The sequence below is a fragment of the Canis lupus genome, chromosome 4, assembly GCF_003254725.2.
Source record: "Canis lupus dingo isolate Sandy chromosome 4, ASM325472v2, whole genome shotgun sequence".
Classification (NCBI taxonomy): domain Eukaryota; kingdom Metazoa; phylum Chordata; class Mammalia; order Carnivora; family Canidae; genus Canis; species Canis lupus.
In genome coordinates this window covers 80,853,931-80,872,734 of record NC_064246.1, presented here as the reverse complement: position 1 = coordinate 80,872,734, position 18,804 = coordinate 80,853,931, and the positions used below count along the sequence as shown (strand labels likewise).

The following is an 18,804-nucleotide window of genomic DNA, read 5'->3' as shown; positions in this document are numbered from 1 at the left end:
TCTAAATATGGTAATGGGTGGAAGGATTTGGGGCAAAGTACAAAGTTTCTCAATTCCTATTTCCTGATCTATAAAATTAAGAAAACAAACATTGTATTGTGCATACATCATGGGAATACTCAGTAAATATCAGTGCTTTCATTTATCATATTAATTTTGATAAGAGAAGTATACCGTGGAACAATATTAGGCTTAATGGAGATCTCCAATACTTAGCGTTCAGTAGCTAACATATCCTTTATTCTGTGGTCAGACAAAAGGGGTGTTAACAACCGATCCAATTTGTGGGTTGATATGTTCAGCTTTAATTGTCCAACTTTTCATTAATCAACTTTTAAATGTTGAGGGTCTTTTGAGTATAATCTAATATGCTTGATTAAGGTATACCACCATATTTGATATTCACAGAAACTCTGTGTTTAAAAAACCTCTTTTCTGAAGATTTTATTTATTTATTCATCAGAGACACAGAGAGAGGCAGAGACATAGGCAAAGGGAGAAGCAAGCTCCCTACAGAGACTCTGATGCAGTATTCGATCCCAGGACCCAGGATCACGACCCAAGTCAAAGGCAGACGCTCAACCACTGAGCCATTCATATGCCCCTAAAAAAACTTCAAATATGTTTTATAAATGGGGCTCCAAGGAGGTATGTAACTATTAGAAGCAAGTTATACAAGATTCCCTGCACAAAATATAGTTAAGGAAAAAAAGTTATACACAACTTTTACATCAACAAAAATAAAAAAAAAATGTGTATCATTTTGAGACAGATGCAATGTCTAACCCTATTTGTTACCAAAATACTAGGCTACTTTTTTTTCCAATTTATGCATTGACCTGACAAATTATATGTAAATTATGTGCAATGTCTTTCAGTTAAAAGTTTTCCTGAACAATGAAGGTTATAATTAAAGGGAGAGTAAATATGCACTCAATTTAACCTTCAGGAAGGGAAAAGAGACCATCTGGTTTATTTCAGTGCCTTTACTGTGAAAATATGACTATAGTGGTTTATACGCTATTGTTGACACCACTTTTAAATCTGCTTTTATGGATCATTTCTTACAGTGTCTCCCTCAGGGAAACATATAAGAGGTGACACAAAGGTTTGTAATGATGCTTCAACAGTAATTAGTGATAGTGGTAACTTTTAGAAGACTTTTAGAACAGCAAATGAACTAAGGTTAGCTTATCCTCCCTCATTTAATAGGATTATGTTTAAAACAATACAACACTAATCTAAATACATGTTGATGTCTTTAAAATAACAAAAAATGTGTTGTAAGCTTCTAAGCGCAGTGTGCTCTTAACCATGTTCATTTATAGAAATGTGCTCAAAATTTAAGGCTGCATTAAATTTTTCATGACTTTTTCTAGTGTTTTAAATGCAGTAGTTAATCTTGAAATGAACTTCATTGCCATGAAACAGTAATACACTAAAGAATTTTAACGATTCTGGCAAAGGATGGGATTTATTTTAGGAAGAAGTAAGATATTCATACATATATTTAGCCAAAAGTGTGAAAAATACAATCTGCTTTATAGTATCTTCCGTTATTCGATACAGATATTCAAAAACTAAATGATTGCTGCAAGCATGTCAAAAAAGAAAAAAAAAAAAAGGTGCCAACCTTAGAATATTGCCTGAGAAGCAAATTTCATGAGAGGGTAATGTGTGAGCTTTCTTTGATTTTTGTCATAATGCAAAAATGAAATAAAGTCTTTTTTTTTTAAGTGTTGTAGTTTCTTACAGCATAATGGTGTGTACATATAGGCAGAGAAAAAATATAGCTTAAAACGATTTACAAGAAACTAAGACTGCTAGAAATATAGTTTTTCAATGTCATTTTAGATTAATTCTGTCATTGTTCATCTATTGATTTTAGCTTAGTTATATGAAAATATTCCCAGAAAGAACTCAGAACATTAAGGGTATTTTCTGGGAAATTATAGTATGAACCAGAATATGAATAATAAGATTTAAAAAAATCCTCTTTAACCTAGATGCACATTGAGTGCGCATCTATTGTTTTATCTGATCAACAGCCCAACTTTCCACTATGTTTTTGAGAAATTTTCTCTAGTTAGTAAAAATCCTGTCATCCTGGCCACATTCAATGCATATGACTCAACTTGGAAACTGTCTCTCCAGAAAAACTGTTCCAAAGTGAAAATATGCACCAACCAGTGTCCTTTCCTACATGATATGTGACTGATATAAGGAAATAAAAAATATCTTTTCTTTTTCCCCTTAGGGCTGCTGGACACAATAGTGTCCGTGACTATACTTAGTTGCTTTTGTTCCCATTTATAGTTGTTACTTAACTTATGTAACTTGAATAATATTTGTCACAAAATGGGTTGTTTTAGATAATTTCATCTCCTAATCAAATAAAAATAGTCTGTAGTTATATTGCAATTTGATTTGCAATAAAGTAAATCCATCTTGGATAAATTTTTATTTTTCATTGATTTTTATTAAAACATTGAGACTTCAGGACAAAATTTGACAGCCTGTAATTAAATGTAACCTTGTGACAATTTCCTATTTAGACAAAGAATCAACTTCCAGTAATTATTTATGCAGAGACAAATCAATATTTTTTGGATCATTATTCAGAAATGAAAATAAAGTACTAAAGGCAGAGATATGCTACGGTTCCCAGAAACTGACGACAGCCAAACATATGCCCCATCTGATTAAAATGTTTTCAACAGTTTTCACATATTACCAGTTCAAAAGAAAACTTCTGGCAATAATGGATATGTTTATTACCTTGACTGTGGCGATATTATTACAGGCGTATATACATGTCAAAAATCATCAAATTGTATACATTAAGTGTATCTTTTTGTATATCAGTTACACATCAATAAAGGTGTAAAATAATTGCATGCAAATATTTTTAAATGGCCATCTTAATCATTTTTGCCCTGCCTGTATGAGCTATCGTCAAGACACTATGTGTGTAAATGGCTATAATAATTATGAGTTTTCATCCTTATTTTGATATGAATGTTTGTATATATGTTCAGTAAATGTCTTCTTTTTTCATACCTTTGTCATCTAATAGGAGATGTATTAATTATAATTAATTTTGTAACTCAGTATTTAAATTACATGATATCAAATGGGAACTAAGAAAAGAATGAACATCACACAAAGACAAAAAGAGGGCAAGCAGCCTCTTCTAGGAAGTCACTGTGTTTTCATTTATTGGGAGAGTTGCACGATGTTAGGTAGAAGCGTGATTTATTATCTTCTCTATTTGGACATGAAGTATGCTTTAAGGAGATATATGGTATAGGTGCCAAGTTGGCACTCCCATGCTTTTTAATGTGCCAACTTGGCTAAGTTAGATGGTGTTTCTAAGAATTCCCTTTCCTGTGTTTCTGATTAGGATAGACCAAAAGAGAGGTTATTGTTCTTGATTGAGAGGGTAAAGGTGAAGCAGCAATTTTTAAGCTCTCACATTTTGGTGAAGATATGGTTATTCACAACATTGGCAAGAGGCAAGGTCTGACCTTACCACTGCTTCACTTTCCCATGGATCCACCTTGAAACTTTTCTACACATATGCTAGGCATTTAGCTCAGTGATGAAGGGCCCAGCTTCTGCAGGATACTGATAGCAGTAAAGTAAAAGACTATAAAATTGTCATGGCTTTCAATCCATCATCATGAGCCTCAGCTCCTGCTATGAATTTTAATTTGTTCTTGTTCTCCTTTAGCTTATCAACATCTTCCCTTCCCCATTTCTGTAGACTTCAACTGTAACTTCATATGCAAAGAATAAGCCATACAGAGACTGATTAACCAATATACTTAGCCGGCTCTGACAATTACATACGATCAAATCCCTATGACACAGACAAATCTAGCTATCTAGCTAGATGGAAAGAAGCCTAGCTGATTACGTATTCTTTAGTTATATCTTACTTGGTACAGTGAGGCATCTATTGAAGATCATCAATGGAAGAAATTGAAAATAAAAAGATTTTAATTTACTTTTAAAAATTAATTTATTATCAAAAATGTGATTATTATTAATCTTTTTCTTGAGAGAAAGAATGAGACTGCATGAGAGAGAGGAAGAGGGAGAGAATCTTAAGTAAACTCCATGCCCAATGCAGAGCCCGACAGAGGCTCAATCTCACCATCCTGAGATCATGACCTGAGCCAAAACCAAGAGTCAGACACTCAACTGACTGAGCCACCCAGGTGACCCATTTTTAGTCATTATTAAACACATTTTATCCATAGACAAATTGAGCTTCAGAAAGCATTATAAGCAACCTGACAGGTTAATCTTGCTAAATCTATTCCAGTATCTATAAAATTATCATCTCATCATTAGAAAAAATGATTTTCCCTTCTTTTACTAGAAAATCGTTATAATTTTCTAATGAACAGGACACACGAAAGTCATGATACTTGTTTTGTTTTTCTGTTTGTGTATTTATTTATTCTAAATGAGATTGCATGAATGGGTTAAGAATTTGGAGAGGAATAAAGTGTGATTAATCTGAAAATTCATTTCTTAAGCAGTTTTTTTTTACAACATCATTCCATCTGCCCCAATTTTTATTTGTTACAATAAAAATGCATTGTTTTATTCTTAACACAAAGACTTTTGAGCTTATTTGTTTTTTTAGAAAAATGAACATATGGACAATTTATAAACTTCTATATACATCTAATTTTCTTTAGAATTTTGTCCCAAATGATAAATTTGGACTAGAGTTAGTATATAACCAATAAATTAGCGGTGTGCTATTGTTGTCAAGAAAAAGTGGTATTAATGGCAATTTAACAGTTGATTGGTGCATACTGTTCAGCAACAGAATTAAGTGAAAGAACTATGCATTTTGTATAAGTTTAAAACACAAAAATTTAGAAATAAATGTGTAACATTTATATTATAAAATTTCATTTTGATTTTATTTACTTTGTAAGATTTTATTCATTTATTCATGAGAGACACAAAGAGGGAGGCAGAGACATAGGCAGATGGAGAAGCAGGCTCCCTGCAGGGAGCCCCATGGAACTCCACCCCAGGACCCAGGATCATGACCTCAAACACAGAGCCACCCAGGTGCCCTCATTTTGATTTTAGAAGCAGTAGACTTGTCTTTCAAAATATACTGTGATACTATAATTTATAAAAGTGAAAATGAAAAACCAATGAAAAGTCTCACAATTTTGGATATGTTAGGTAACAGATAGAAATTAATTGTTAAAAATAGGTTAAAAAGCCTAGAAACAGATTCACATACATATAATCAAAATGACCTTTAACAGAGAATCAAAGGAAATACAATGGAGAGAAGCCAGTTTTCCATAAATGGTACTAGACTGGATATCCATAAACAAACAGACAAAAAAGTGAATCTAGACACAGACTATACACCCTTCACAAAATTCAACTCAAAATGGATAAAAGACCTACTCCTAAAATGCAAAACTAGAAATCTCATAGAAGATAACATAGGAGAAATCTAAATGACCTAGGGTTTAGCGGTGCCTGGGTGGCTCAGTTGGTTAAGCATCTGCCTTGGTTCAAGTCATAATCCTAGCGCCCTAGGATCCTGCCCGGCATTAGGCTTCCCACTCAGCGGGGAGCCTGCTTCTCCTTCTGCCCCTCACTCATACATTCTTTCAAATAAATAAATAAATAAATAAATAAATAAATAAATAAATATTTTAAAGATTACCTTGAGTTTGTCAGTGACTTGTTAGATTTAACACCAAAGACAAAGTCATGCAAAATAAGAATCAATACTGGACTTCACTGAAATAAAAAACATTCAAAAAAGAATGTCTAATGGAATGAGAAGATTAGAGACTGGAAGAAAATATTTGCAAAGATGTATCTAATAAGGACAATTATCCAAAATATAAAAAGAACTCTTAAAATTCAACAATAAGAAAATAAATCACTCAAAGATGGTCAAAAGAACATAATAGGTAATTCACTGAAGAATATATATAGATAGAAAATAAGCATACTATACAACGTTCCATTTCATATGTCATTAGGGAAATGCATATTAAAACAAAAATGAGATGGATACCCAGTAGGATGGACAGAATCTAGAACTTTGACAATACCATTTTTTTAAGGATTTTATTTATTCATGAGAGACACACAGAGAGAGAGAGAGAGAGAGAGAGAGAGGCAGATACACAGGCAGAGGGAGAGACAACACCAAAGTTTGAGAAGGATGTGGTGCAGCAGGAATGAGAATACATTGCTGGTGAGAATGCAGACTTAATAGAGCAACTTTAAAAGACAGTTTGGAAATTTTTTATCAAATTAAGCTTATTCTTACCATATGACCCAGCAGTCATACAATGTAGTACTTACTCAATTGATTTGAAAACTTACATCTACATAAAAATATGCACAAGAATGTTTTTAAAAAGGACGTCTGGGTTGCTCAGAGGTTGAGCGTTTGGCCCAGGGCCTGATCCCAGGATCCAGGATTGAGTCCCACATCAGGCTTCCTGCATGGAGCCTGCTTCTCCCTCAGCCTGTGTCTCTCTCTGTCTCTGTCTCTGTCACTCTCTGTCTCTCTCTCTCTGTCTCTCTCTCTCTCTCTCTGTCACTGTCTCTTATGAATAAATAAATAAAAGTCTTTAAAAAATGTTTATAAAAACTTTGTTCATCACTGCCCAAACTTGGAAGCAATCGAGATGTCTTTCAGTAGGTGAACGGATAAATAAACTGTGGTACGCCTAGACTGTGAAGTATTATTCCGTGCTAAAAAGATATAAGCTATCAAGTTATGAAAGGACCTGGAGGAAACTTAAATGTATATTACTGAGGGAAAGAAGCCAATATGATAAAGCCACAAACTGAATGATTCCAATTATATGACACTTTGGGAAATGGAAAACTATGACACAGTTAAAAAAAAACAGTGGTGATTTTTAAGACAGAACACAGGATTTTTAAGGCAGTGAAACCATTATAAATGATACTATAATGGTGGATACATGCAATTATATATTTTAAAAAATCCATAGAATGTACAACACATTAGAAATAATCCTTAAACTATAGACTTTAGATGACAAGGTGGTGTGACCATTAATGTAGCGTAACCTCCTTTGTCACAAAGATACCACTTTGCCATGAGATGCCAATGGGTGGTGTGTGGCTGGCTATGCATGTGTGGAGAGAGTAAGTATATGGGAAATCACTGTACCTTCCACTTAATTTTGCTGTGAACCCAAAACTGCTTTAAAAAAAACAAAATTATTTCAAAAATCAGGCAGCAAAACTACATAACTTCTCAGGTGACTAATTTCTGGGATTTATGGATGTGTGTGTATCTGTGTATGTCAGGAAATGAGATGAATGATACATAACAGAATGTTAACATGAGTGCTATTTTATTTTCTTTCTAAATTGCTATCCTCTACTTTTCATAAAACATGTACATTAATTGGGAGTAGTTAAAAATATAAATAAGTTGATTCTTTTTTTAGGTTTATGCAACTTAAAATTAAGTCCACTGAGTTAACAGGAAAAATAAAAGAGCAAGGAAAATAAATAAACGAATAAATAAAAGTTGTATGATAAAGGAATATTTTTGGCTACAGTAACAGAACTGTGACTAAGATTAGCTTAATTCATAAGAAAATGTACTGCATGCTTTTGGGGTATTGTTAATGAGATAGGCATACCTTGGAGATATTGTGGATTCAGTTCTAGGCCACCACAGCAAAACAAGTCAAATGTATTTTTTGGTTTCCTAGTGCATAGAAAAATTCTGTTTATACTATAATGTAGTTGGTGAAGTGTGCAATAGGACTACATCTTTAAAGTGTCTACATCTTAATTAGAAAATATTGCTAAAAATTCCAAACCAGTATCTCAGCTTTCAGTGAGTTGCAATCAGTTTGCTGGTAGAAATTCATGCCTTGATGTTAATGACTGCTGACTGATCAGGGTGGTGGTTGCTGGAGGCTGGGGTGGCTGTGGCAATTTTTAAAAATAACACAACAATGAACTTTGCCACAGTGACCGGCTTCCTTTCACGAACAATTTCTTTGTAACATGCAATATTGGCAGCATTTTATCCACAGTAGAACTTTCAAAATCGAAGTCAATCCTCTCAAACCCTGCTGCTGCTTTATCAACTAAGTTCATGAAATATTCCAAATCGTTTGTTGCCATTTCAATTCTTCACAGCATCTTCACCAGAAGTAGATTCCATCTCAAGAAACCACTGTCTTTGCTCATCTCTAAGAAGCAACTCCTCACCCATTAAAATTTTATCATGAGGTTGTAGCAATTCAGACACATCTTCAGTCTCCACTTCTAATTCTAGTTCTCTTGTTCTTTCCACCATATCTGGAGTTACTTCCTCCACTGGAGTTTTTAGTTCCTCATAGTCACCCATGAGGGCTGAGATCAACGTTTTCCAAACTCCTATTACTGTTGATATTTTAAGTTCTTCCCATAAGTCACAAATATTTTTAAAACTGTCTAAAATGGTGAATCCGTTCCAAAAGGTTTTGAATTTACTTTCCCCTGAACCATCAGAAGAATGACTGTCTATGGCAGCTACAGCCTGGCAAAATGTATTTCTTAAATAATAGGACTTGAAAGACAAAGTTAATCCCTGGTTCATGGGGTACAGAATGGAAGTTATGTTGGCAGGCATGGAAATATTAGTCTCGTTATAGATTTCATCAGAGCTCTTGGGTGACCAGGTGCATTGTCAATGAACATTAATATTTTGACAGGAATATTTTTCTTTCTTTTTCTTTTTTCTTTTCTTTTTTTTTTTTTTTTTTTTTTTTTTTTTTTTTTTTTTTTTTTTTTTTTTTTTTTTTTTCTGGGCAGTGAGTCTCAACAGTGGGCTTAAAATATTCAGTAAACCACCATGTTGGAAATAGATGTGCTGTCATAAAAGTTTTATTGTTCCATTTATACAGCTCAGATGGGGTAGATTTATGATAATTCTTAAGGGCCATAGTTGTTGCAAGATGTTTAACAAGCACTGGTTTCAACTGAGAGTCACCATCTGCATTAGCCCCTCACAAGATGGTTAGTCTGGCCTTTCAAGTTTTGAAGCCAGTCACTGGCTGCTCCTTTCTAGGCAATGAAGGTCCTAAATGGCATCGTCTTCCAAAGGAAGGCTGTTTTGTCTACATTGAACATCTGTTGTACCTTCATTAATGATCTGAGCTAGGTCTTCCGAATAACTTGCTGCAGCTTCTTCATCAGCATCTGAAGTTTCATGTTGCTCTTTCATGTTATGAGACAGCTTTGTTCCTTAAACCTCTTGAACCAACCTCTGTTAGCTTCAAACTTCTTTCTGCAGTTTTTTTTTTTTTACCTCCCTTTGCTTACATAGAGGTGAAGAGAACTGGGGCCTTGCTCTGGATTAGGTTTTGGCTAACGGAAAATTGTGAGTGGTTTGACTTTATATCTAGACCACGCACACACACACACACAAAAAAAAAAAAAAGAAGAAAGAAAGAAAGGAAGAAAGAAGAAAGAAAGAAGAAAGAAAGAAGAAAGAAAGAAAGAAAGAAAGAAAGAAAGAAAGAAAGAAAGAAAGAAAGAAAGAGAAAACCTTTCTCCTCATCAGTAATAAAGGTTTTTTTCTTTATTATTATTTCTTATCATTTGAGCATTTACTGGAGTAGAATTTTAATTTCCTTCAAGAACTTTTCCTTTGCTCTCACAACTTGGCTAACCTACACGAGAGACCTAACTTTTGGCCTACCTCAGCTTTAGACATTCTTCCCTCACTAAGCTTACTCATTTATAGCTTTTAATTTGAAGTGAAAGATGTGTGACTTGTTCTTTCACTTGAACACTTAGAAGACATTGTAGGATTATTAACTGGCCTAATATCAATATTATTGTGTTTCAGCCAATAGGAAGCCAGAGGGGCAGAGAGAGATTGGGAATAGCTGGTCAGTAAAACAATTCGAACACACACAACATCCATTACTTAAGTTCACCATCTTTTATGGGCATGGTCTGAGGTGCCTCCCAAAAATTACAATAGTAACATAAATTATCACTCTTCACAAATTATCATAGCATAAGCAATAATGAAAAAGTTTGAAATATTACAAGAATTACCAAAATGTCACACAAAGAAACGAAGTGAGCAAATGCTATTAGAAATATGGTACCAATTTACTTGCTCCCTGCAGAGTTGCCACAAACATTCAATTTGTGAAAAATTAAGTATCTGCAAAACATAATAAAGCTAAATACAATAAAATAAGGTGCGTCTATAGTCAATAGTCAAAGGGTCCATGGTTGCAGTCTTGGATACAGCCCTTTTCCTCTCTTTCTTTGTGTACTTGGGGAATTAACCTTATTTCTAAGGATTTCTTTCCATGATTCTGAGTGAGTTATCACAGATACAGGGTTTATGTCCTGTCTAGAGAGTCCCCAAGGCAAGGAGGAAGGAAGCAGGAAAAATGCTTGTCTTACAACTCCTTTCTTTTGTCACAATGAAAATTTCTATGGAGAAGACCCCAAAGAAGTCCTACTTTACTTAAAAAAAAAATGTACTTAAAAAAAAAAAAGTACTCACAGCTAGACTACTCATTAACACAAAGGAATAGAAAAAAAATATATGTCATAATTGGCTTGGACCAATCAGAAATTATGTCCTGTTTGCACATAAATTTCATCAATTTATATCATTTGCTTATTAATAAGGAAGAAAGAGAGATGAAAATTGATCTGTCTACCAGTAGGTCTGCTACATCCTAATAAAATCTAGGAAAGGGTAGGCTTAAGGTTGACAATTTTAATTAATGCATTTTATGTTTCACTGGTATGATCTCAAGTGTGGAGGTTGTACATAGCACATTTATATGTTACAATAAAAATATATTGAAAAATATATGAAACAAGGATTTACATCGCATATACAACTGCAATATCAATAGAGCCACATGTGTAAAAAGTTCAAATACAAAAGACAGGACTAAATTCCAGAAACGTAAAAGTACACACTAAGAAAAAACTATATTTTGTGAAACTTTTTCTCTGTATATCCAAATATAATGAATTTCTCTGTAACAGTCTAGTTTTAGGGGCTGAGCTGGATTAAGGAAACATACACAAGAACCTTTCAGTATGGCTTTAATTGCTATATTTTGTGACTTGTTTTCACTATATCTAATCTAGTCTACATTGTTCAGATCACTCAAAATCTTCATTATGCATTCAAAAGTGTCTAAATTATACTTAGAAGGAACTTAGAAACTAGCTTATTATACTTCTGAATTGAAAAATTATGTGCCATCTTTTATATTTGTGGCTGATCATATTTTCCTCAAAATTAATATTTAATTTAATTTTATTTTATTTTATTTTATTTTTTTTTATATTAACATCAACTTTTATTTTTTATTTTTTTATTTTTATTTTTTTACTGTGAGATAGTCTTTTTATTGGTGTTCAATTTACTAACATACAGAATAACACCCAGTGCCCGTCACCCATTCACTCCCACCCCCCGCCCTCCTCCCCTTCTACCACCCCTAGTTCGTTTCCCAGAGTTAGCAGTCTTTACGTTCTGTCTCCCTTTCTGATATTTCCCACACATTTCTTCTCCCTTCCCTTATTTTCCCTTTCACTATTATTTATATTCCCCAAATGAATGAGAACATATAATGTTTGTCCTTCTCCGACTGACTTACTTCACTCAGCATAATACCCTCCAGTTCCATCCACGTTGAAGCAAATGGTGGGTATTTGTCATTTCTAATAGCTGAGTAATATTCCATTGTATACATAAACCACATCTTCTTTATCCATCATCTTTCGTTGGACACCGAGGCTCCTTCCACAGTTTGGCTATCGTGGCCATTGCTGCTAGAAACATCGGGGTGCAGGTGTCCCGGCGTTTCATTGCATTTGTATCTTTGGGGTAAATCCCCAACAGTGCAATTGCTGGGTCGTAGGGCAGGTCTATTTTTAACTGTTTGAGGAACCTCCACACAGTTTTCCAGAGTGGCTGCACCAGTTCACATTCCCACCAACAGTGTAAGAGGGTTCCCTTTTCTCCGCATCCTCTCCAACATTTGTGGTTTCCTGCCTTGTTAATTTGCCCCATTCTCACTGGTGTGAGGTGGTATCTCATTGTAGTTTTGATTTGTATTTCCCTGATGGCAAGTGATGCAGAGCATTTTCTCATATGCATGTTGGCCATGTCTATGTCTTCCTCTGTGAGATTTCTGTTCATGTCTTTTGCCCATTTCATGATTGGATTGTTTGTTTCTTTGGTGTTGAGTTTAATAAGTTCTTTATAGATCTTGGAAACTAGCCCTTTATCTGATATGTCATTTGCAAATATCTTCTCCCATTCTGTAGGTTGTCTTTGAGTTTTGTTGACTGTATCCTTGCTTTTAATTAAAGAGCATGTATGCAATTGCAAGAATTACATCATTTAAATTAAAAAAAAATAAGTATGCATCAAATCATTCTGCATTTTGACTACCTAGAGAGTAACATCAAATCTAGCAGTGCATAGGACACTCAATTTCAAAGGATTTATCCATCACATAGGGAAAAAAAAGACTACAAACTCGTTTTTTTGGTATGCATAATGCCAGTTGGGTCTTTCTCACTGTCAGGAAAATATTCTTCTTAAACAAAACTTCATATATGTCATTAGTATCCACAATATTGATAAAAATTTTGCTAAAAATTGTCATTGAAATGAGTAAAAAATGATCTTGCAGCTTTACCAACATCATTTAAAGTACTATACAAAAATAATCAATTTAATGGAATGATGATCATGTTCCAAAATACAAATTTTGATGGACAGGGTGAATGAAAAACATTATCCATAACTTCTCATGAAATCTTTTAAAATACAGTGATACTGGTTTTTGCACCAAAAAATATATATATATATATTCTTCAATAAAAAGGGAAGATAGTCTGTGTACCTTTTTTGGCTTGTCTTCCTGTTCATCTCATGCTCCTGTTATTAATTACAATTGCTATGACTTTAGAGTCAATGCTGATATTGATGAGGATCCATCTAATGTTTCACCGCATATTAGGATGTAAAAAAAACTTTTCCTTATTTTTTCTAATATTTTCCAATTTGTTACTTCAGTCTTTTTCCCACTGGTTCACCAAAGTTCTGCACAAAATATTCATCTTTTCAAAAACTAGCTTCTGATTTATTCAATAAGTGTATCTTTACAACTTATATTACACTGGGCTTTCTAACATTTTGTCTCTCTAAATGAAATTAGGAAAATCTGTACACTTAGAAAAAAAGAAAAGTATAATCTCATTAATGTTGAAATGTGAAATAGGATTTTTGTAATATCGGTAGAGGTCTCTATAATTTTTCTTTCAGTTTAGATATCCAAAAGACTCCATGTAATCTTATTTCTCTCATAGCAATTTGGCTAGCCAAACTTTTTTAACTGTCTTCCAATAAAGTTTCCTGTCCTGGTCCAAATAAATCTGGTTTTTGAGGAGGGATCATGTTGACCCACTATGAGTTCTGGATAGGCTGTTGTATTCCTGAGAAAACCGTATGTGTCTTGCCACCTTAATTTTTTATTTTGATGTGATATTTTAGAATGAGTGGTGGTGTTCATGTTGATGTTTTGCTGGCTTATTATTCTGTGCATGTGTGTGTTTGCTTTTTTCCTGTCTATCTTCATTTAGGCCTTTCAGTAGAAATTACCAATCCAACATTAAATTTACTCTGTTCTTTAAAAATAGGGAATAACACTAATTAAACATATGCTAGAGATCCATAGATATTTAAATAAACAATATACTGAAGTCCATATCTTACCACATGGACTATAGCTCAACATCCCCATCCTTCTCTAAGGTGGATGTTGTAATTCTTCCCTATAATTTTAAACTTTTGTATGAAGAATATAAATTTTCCATAAGGGAAAAAAAAGACATGAAATCAGTATGTGTGAGTATGAAAAGCTGAACTGCTTATCATTATTACTAACTCTTTCCTAGATAAATAACTTTTTAAAGCTAGGAAGTTTATTTTATTAGCAACATTTTTCAGGATCTCACAGGCTTTCTATTGACATAATGTTTTAGTGTTTAAGAACATTAAAAAATGTTATTTTAATATGTAAGTTCTATTCATAGCTTCAAAATATTTAAACATTACCTAAAGCATTTTAGTCACTTGCAATACTAAAGATCATACTTTTTGCACAAGAATATTTAAATCACTTTGTATATTATTGTATAAATAAATATGAAATCTAGAATTCATGGAGTGATGAAATATTTTAGCTGGGAAAAGGAGATATTCTAGGATTTAAAAGGAGGGAACCCTGAGCATCTGATGTTGGTCTCTGTGGTAGATGGAACAATGTTCCATCCCCTAATCCATGTCGTTACCACTGGAATCTTTGAAGATGTTACTTTCCATAGCAAAAGGGGCTCTGCAGATGTATTTTGATTGAAAAGCAAATATGCTGAGATTATCCTGGTTTATCTTGGTAGACCCAGTCTAATTACAAGGGTCATTAGAAGAGGAAGAAGGAAGAGCAGAGTCAAGAGAGATGTGCTGACGTCGAGGTGGAAGCTGAGTTCAGTGTTGTGAGGTCACAAGTCAAGGAAGGCACCAGCCTCTGGAAAAGGCCAGAAAAAGTCATTTTCCCCAGAGCCTCCACATTGAAAACAGCCGTGCTGACAGTTTGATTTTAATGCTGTAATATGCATCCTGGACTTCTAACCTACAGAACTCTAAGACAATAAATTAGTGTTGTTTTAGCTATTAAGTTTATGGCAATTTGTTACAGCAGCAATGATAAACTAATGTATCATCTCTCAGTACACACTCATTAAGCATAAATTGATATGGGTTGGGTTTTTTAAATGACTTCTGCACTTCAAAAGCACTAATTGTAAGCACTGGAACCTAAAATGTGTGTGTGTGTGTGTGTGTGTGTGCACGCGCACGCGTTGGGGGGGGGAGTTAATTTTTCTATTCCATGCTGCCTATGGTATTTCACTACTCTAAGCTATTTTAGCTTACAAAATTAAAAAAAAGAGGGGTGTAGAAGGAAGTTAACACTTAATTGATAGAATCCAAAAGGAAATGCTCAAAAGCATTACCAGTAAAAAAAAAAAAAAAAAAAAAAAAAGTAATTGACAGATTTTTAACACATTTTCATTTTAGGATAAATTCAGACCTCACAGCATATGGTAATTGGTTTGTCTTGAAGTGATTTTTAAAAATATGCACTTTTCTAAAAAGTGTAACTTCTTGAGCTGTCGTTTAAATAAATTCACACTTTTCAAGCATATTTGTTTCCACCTACTGCATCTGATTATGGTGTCTTGCCCCTGTCTACATTTGCATAGTCTGTGTGGGCTCATCTATGGACAGGGAAGTGTTGTTTTCCATCGGTGATGGGTCCAGAGAAGGACTGTTCTTACATCCTTCTTTTCTATATCAAACTTGTGTAGTTCTCACCAGCAAGGCCTAGCTCCTCTATTAAAATATATTTTTGGTATGACCTTGACTGTAATTGGCATCATCTAAATTTTCAACTTCTACATAAGCTAAAATTCAGCTTTCTATATTCAAAAGAAATTTCCAGAATGTGTTCCCATTTCATATTGAAGATGATGCAGAACAGATAGAAACAAAGAACTTGAATGAAAATTCTTATTGAAGAAAGGTTAATTAAATGAAAGCTAAATTTATATAAGCTTGTTAGGAATGGTATTTTGAAAGATACGTCTAAAAATATAACTAAACAGAAGGCTGCACAAGAAACAATGATAAGATTGGGGGGAAACTATCCCACTTATGAGAGCATTGGCAGCACCTATTACAAATATATTTTTATCTTTATTTTGGAAAATATAATGTTGTTTTCAAAATGTTATTGAGAGTTGATGAGATAATTTTGTTGTATAAATGTTTCCATTCTGTGAGTGTTTCTTCATCTTAAAAATAAAAATCATAAAATGGCATTCTAATGAAAGGTTTGGAAAAAGAAGTTTTAAAGAAGTTTTCAAAGGATAAGGAAATACTAATCAAAGCTGATGATTTGGGTCTGTGCTGTTAAACACTGAGGTCAAGATGTAGGCAGAAATTTATACCACCTGTGAGGTACAACTGTAATTTAACAAATATCTCATCATTAACTTTTATAATACAATTTACTAATAGGTTAACTGATGGTTTTCAATACTTTTTAAAATTTAATCTTTTTTTTACATTTGTTTTTATTTAAGTTTGATTTGCCAACACATAGTATAACCCCCAATGCTCATCCCATCGAGTGCCCCTCCTCAGTGCCCATCACCCAGTTACCCTATCCCCTCACCCACCTCCCCTTCTTTTTTATTTTTACATATTTTTTAATTGGAGTTCAATTTGCCAACATATAGCATAACACCCAGCGCTCATCCCATCAAGTGCCCCCCCTCAGTGCCCGTCACCCAGTTAATCTTTTTAAAAATATCATATACTTAGGTTATAAGATGCAAACAAAGAACTGTCACAGATCAAAATTTTAAATTACCCAAATCTAGTCAACTAGACAGTAATGGTTATCATGATGTATTTATTACAGATATTTTTTGCATATCCTTTATCTTGCCTTTGAAAAATGCTCCCATTGCTTATTTATTATTATTATTATTATTATTATTATTATTATTATTTTATTATTATTATTAAAGGAAGAACTTTACTTACCCTTGTGGAGTGTAGTTTATGAGAACTTAAATTCTGATTCTTTGTATTACTTAGAGCTCTTTGGGTTGTCTTCAACAGAAAACCCAACTAGAGATGGTTTCAACATTTAGCACATTTTTAAAAAAAATCTCAAATTGTAAGAAGCCCATGGGGAAGGCACTTCCAAGATGGTTTCATTCAATGTCAGTGATGTCAGCAAGAACCCTGGGTTGTTACATCTTTCTGTTATGTCACTTAAGTTCCATTCCATGAGGCTGATTTAGTATTATGTATTCTTTCATTGTAAAGAAATAACTGTGGGATTGGGACACCTGGGTGGCTCAGTGGTAGAGCGCCTGCCTTCAGCCCAGGGCATGATCCTGGAGTCCCAGGATCGAGTCCCACATCAGGTCCCTGCATGGAGCCTGCTTCTCCCTCTGCCTGTGTCTCTGCCTCTCTCTGCTGTGTGTCTCTCATGAATATATAAGTAAAATCTTTAAAAAGGAAAGAAAGAAAAGAAAAAGAAGAAAGAAAGGAAAGAAAGAGGGAAAGAAAGAAAGAAGAAGAAAGAAAGAAAGAAAGAAAGAACGAAAGAAAGAAAGAAAAGAAGAAAGAAAGAAAGAAAGGAAAGAAAGAAAGAAGACAGAAAGAGAGAAGAAAGAAAAGAAAGAAAAGAAAGAAAGAAAGAAAGAGAAGAAGAAGAAAGAAGAACGAAAAGAAAGAAAGAAAGAAAGAAAGAAGAAGAAAGAAAGAGAAAGAAAGAAAGAAAGAAAAGAAAGAAAAAGAAAGAAAGAAAGAAAGAAGAATAGAAAGAAGAAAGAAGAAAAAAAGAAAGAAAAACTTGATAGCTTCAAGGACAGTGCCCTGACATGATAATATACAGAACTGAACCAAGAATTGAGACTATCTTTTTTTAAGAGTAAGAACATATTCCTTAGAATACTCACAGAAAAATAAAGCCTCTGTTTAGGAAATATGTCCCAGAATACATCAGTTTCTGGCTCATATTTACTATAATCACTTGAAAAAGGAAACAGTTTTGAAATTCTCACCATAGGTAATTCAATGTCCATCACTTGAAATAAAAGGATTGACTTCCCAACACCCTTAGAAGGATAAGACCAGGGATCCCTGGGTGGCTCAGTGGTTTAGTGCCTGCCTTTGTCCCAGGGTGTGATCCTGGAGACCCGGGATTGAGTCCCACATCAGGCTCCTGCATGGAGCCTACTTCTCCCTCTGCTGCATCTCTGCCATCTCTCTCTCTCTCTCTTTCTCTCTGTCTTCTGTCTCTCATGAATAAATAAATAAAGTCTTTAAAAAAAAAGTATAAGACCATCCAGATGTTGTTGTTACATAATAGAAATATATCAAAATCAATATACAAAAGTCAGTTGAATTTCTATACAGTAAAAACAAAATATCTGAACAAAATAAATCTTAAAGAATTCTACTGATAGTCGCACCAAAAACAATACAATACTTAGGAATCAGTTTAACTAAGGAAGCAAGAGATCTGGACTCTGATAACAACAAAACACTAAGGGAAGAGATTGAAGAAGACACAAATATATAGAAAGATATTCCATATCCCTGGATTTGAAGAATTAATACTGTTAAAATATCCACAAAATACAAAGTCTTATTTATTTATTTATTTATTTATTTATTTATTTATTTATTTATAAAGATTTATTTATTCATGAGACAGAGAGAGAGAGGCAGAGACACAGGCAGAGGGAGACATGGGACCTCATCCCGGGTCTCCAGGATCACACCCTGGAGCAAAGGCAGGCACTAAACTGCTGAGCCACCCAGGTATCCCGCAAAGTCATTTTTAGATTCAATGTGATATCTATCAAATGTCTAATGGCATTTTTCACAGAAAAAAAAAATTCTGAATTTTGTATAGAACCGCAAAAGACACCAAGTAGCCAAAGCAATCTTGAGGAAGAACAACACTGGAGACATCACACTTTCTGATTTCAAACTATATCAAAAAGCTATAGTAAGCAAAACAGTATGGCATTGCCATTAAAAACAGACACACTGGGCAGCCTGGGTGGCTCAGCGGTTTAACCCCGACTTCAGCCCAGGTCGTGACCCTGAAG

At 33.9% G+C, this 18,804-nt stretch overlaps 1 long non-coding RNA gene across 11 annotated transcripts in view; it reads right to left on the bottom strand.

Annotated features, from left to right (window-relative positions):
- LOC112652778 (uncharacterized) overlaps window positions 1–16,923 on the bottom strand; it is a 186,514-nt gene extending 169,591 nt beyond the window's left edge. For all 11 annotated transcript variants that reach the window (XR_007410430.1, XR_004815253.2, XR_004815251.2 and 8 more), the window contains exon 1: window positions 16,718–16,923. This is a non-coding gene — a long non-coding RNA (uncharacterized LOC112652778). The remainder of the gene's footprint in view (window positions 1–16,717) is intronic.
- Between the last annotated feature and the right edge of the window lie 1,881 nt (window positions 16,924–18,804).